We start from the raw sequence: 3,396 nt of genomic DNA on the forward strand, positions 1-3,396 counted from the left end.
TGGCCCTATGTGAGGCTGGGGCTTAGATTCTCGGCACCTGATGGAACTACAGAAAGATCCCATCTGTGAATCCAAAACCAAAATGGCCAAAAGAGCAGTCAATGTGGATGAAGTCTCTTGACTTCCTCTGTAAGTCCTGACCTCTATCAAGTGAGAATAGATATCATTTGGGTCAAATGAGTTCTTCAAAGCCCTGCAGAGGCTAATGCATAGGTGCTTGGATTTTCTCATGATTCCAATTCACACAAAGGAATTTATACTCAACAATCAGTAAGAGTCAAAATGGAGAAGCAGAGCAGTATTAAGGGCAGGCCTATTTGATCACTCCTGGTTCACAGGAAGGGTGTCCAGGCCAACCTGACTTTAGGCAATTGAGGGGTAAGTGAGCTTATTTTGGACACTGTCTTGGGCTGCACCCCTCATGGAAACCTGCAGCAAGAGGTTATGATGAGTTTCTCTATGGCAGAAGATGAGGGTCATGTGGGAGTGTTTTGGTTTCAATTGTGGTCATTTGTGTGGCAGTGGAATAGGCCACTAATGAGATTCGCCCTTGTAAACTGAGATCTAGCCAACTCCTTGGGAAAAATTGCCTGTGAGAGTTCTCCAGAGCTTTTATTGAAATGAGCTTCCTCACCATTTAATGGTTCCTGAATGAATTGAAACCCACAGTGCTTCCAACTTCATCATTGAAAAGTGGCTACATAAATACCATGAAATTTTTGCCATTCCAATGACCAGGTGGCACTGGAGAACCTTTCATGTCCTTTTTGCTCATCATGAGTGGACCAGACAGTGCCTTGATTGTCTGGGTTTCATGAAAATGATGTAGAATAAAATGCCAGTAACTTGTAGCCTACTGAATAGTGGGCCTAGAGCGGTGGTGTGCAGGTGTGTGATAAAACATCTCTTGTGGGGCCATGTGGATCTGCCATTGCTTCGAAAGGGCTTGAGACTGACATGGTGCATCCAGCAGAAACTTATATGTCTGAAACCTCTCCATGTAAAGGCATCTTTTTATATGCAGATTTTCAGGGCAATGTTCAGAATCAGGTTGCTATGATAAAGGGGGCAATCTATGTGGGATAGAATCCTGGTTGGTGAATTCTCCTGCAGACTCTGACCCACCACACATGACAGAACTCCCTTCAGCACTGGGTCTCAGTTGAACTCGTTTTATTTAGTGAAACAAATACCAAACTCCCAGTGCAGCGGCAAGAAACACCATGAAAAGTGGAGGATGATCAAATGGCTTCACTGTCCACACAGGAGACACTTAGCCTTAAGTGGCCACAGTTTACCTACAAAGAGTGAATTCAGCACTGCCGCCTTATGTCTTTTGGAAAATAAGAATCCATGTCCTCCAGGTTACATAGATGCAGACGCAGCTTTAATGCTTTCACTAGAAATGAAGCTAAAGCTCCTGACAAAAACATATATTTCAAGGATCTTCTAGCTTTCAGAGTCTGTGTTGAAATATCAGCTGTTATCCTGATTGCTTTACCCCTAAATGTAATCTGCTTCCTTTCAATTGTAGCTTTAAAAATTCTCTCTTTATTCTGTACGTTGGGTATCTTCATTATAATGCGTCTAGGTGTGGATCTCTTATGATTTTGCACATTCGGCGTCCTGTTGGCTTCTAGGACTTGGGAGTCTGTCTCATTCTTCAAGTCTGGGAAGTTTTCTCATATTATTTCATTGATTACATTGCTCATTCTTTTGGTTTGGACCTCTATACCTTCCTGTATCCCAATGACTCAAAAGTTTGGTCTCTTTATGTTATCCCATATTTCTCGGATGTTCTGTTCATGGTTTCTTAACAGTCTTGCTGAGCTGTCTATGTTCTTTTCAAGTTGAAATACTTTGTCTTCATTGTCTGATGTTCTATCTTCTAAGTGTTCTACTCTGATGGTAGTATTCTCAATTGAGTTTTTAAGTTGGTTTATTGCTTCCTGCATTTCTAGGATTTCTGTTTGTTATTTTTTACAACTTCTATCTCCCTGTATAATTGATCTTTTGCTTCTTGGATTTGTTGTGTAATTCATTGTCGAAGTGATCTTTCATTGTCTGATTTTGCTGTCTAATGTCTTCCTGGAGACTCCAGATCATCTGAAGCATGTATATCCTGAGTTCTTTATCTGACATTCCATCTGCTGCAGCTATTAACTCTTCTAAATTTGTGTTGACCTGCATTGCTTGTGGTCCTTTTATCTTTGTCTTTTCATACGGCTCGCATTTCTTTCTGCTTGGTGAAACTATTGTGATTTTGAAATTTTCCCCCTATATATTTATATTGCTCTTGTATATTTGAAAAATCTTCCTTGCAGGGGCGGGGGGTGGCTGTGCTGCTCCTCCAATTGGGGTGATCTATCTACCACGCTGATGGGCCGCTGGGCCTGTTCTCCTGATCGGTCGCAGGTCTGCCTACCATGCAGGCGTGGGAGGCGGCCCTGCTCTGCCCCTCCTCCAATTGGTGTTACGTGTCTACCACACCCGTGGACCCCTGGGGTGTTCTGCCGATCGGTCGCAGGTCTGCCTACCTTGGAGGCGCAGGCGGCGGCTCTGCTCTGCCCCTACTCCAATTGGGATGACGTGACTACCACGCCGGCGGGTGGGTGGGCCTGTTCTGTGGTCGGTCACAGGTCTGCCTACCTTGAGGGCATGGGCGATGGATCTGCTCTGCCCCTACTCCAAATGGGTGAATTGTCTGCCATGCTGGCAGGCCACTGGGCCTCTTCTGCTGGTCAGGTGCAAATTTGTCTACCTTGAGGGCGCGGGTGGTGGCTCTGCTCTGCCGCTACTCCAATTGGGGTGTCATGACTACCAATCCGGTAGGTTGCTGGGCCTGTTCCGGGCACGTGCAAAGATTCTGCTCTGCCCCTACTCCTATTGGGATGACGTGACTACCATGCCGGTGGGCCACTTGGATTGTACTAGGCGCGGGAGAAGGCTCTGCTCTGCAACTACTCCAATTGAGGTGACGTTACTACCACGCCTGCTGGTCACTGGGCCTGTTCTGGGCACCTGCGGCGGCTCTGCTCTTCCTCTATTCCAACTGGGGTGAAGTGATTATCATGCAGGTGTGTCGCTGGGCCTGTTCCGAGCATGGGCAGCGGCTCTGCTCTGCCCCTCTGGCTTGATGAAAAAGTGAGAGAGACTCGGGTGTTTGTGACTCACTTTCTTTACCAGGAGACTAACTGTTTCTGTCACCGCTGGTATCAATGAAGTTATCTCCTCCGCTGCTTTCTGATGACATCAGATCTCTGCCATGTTGGTATCCCATGCAAAAGGCAGCATTTCTTTCCCTTTGCTGGGTGACCAATGCAATGGGTGAGTCCTGACTTGCCCTCACAAGCCCCGTCTCAATCCTGTTGCCACTGCCTATGAAGGCTCGGTTGA

The sequence above is a fragment of the Callospermophilus lateralis genome, unplaced genomic scaffold (assembly GCF_048772815.1).
Source record: "Callospermophilus lateralis isolate mCalLat2 unplaced genomic scaffold, mCalLat2.hap1 Scaffold_72, whole genome shotgun sequence".
Taxonomy (NCBI): Eukaryota; Metazoa; Chordata; class Mammalia; order Rodentia; family Sciuridae; genus Callospermophilus; species Callospermophilus lateralis.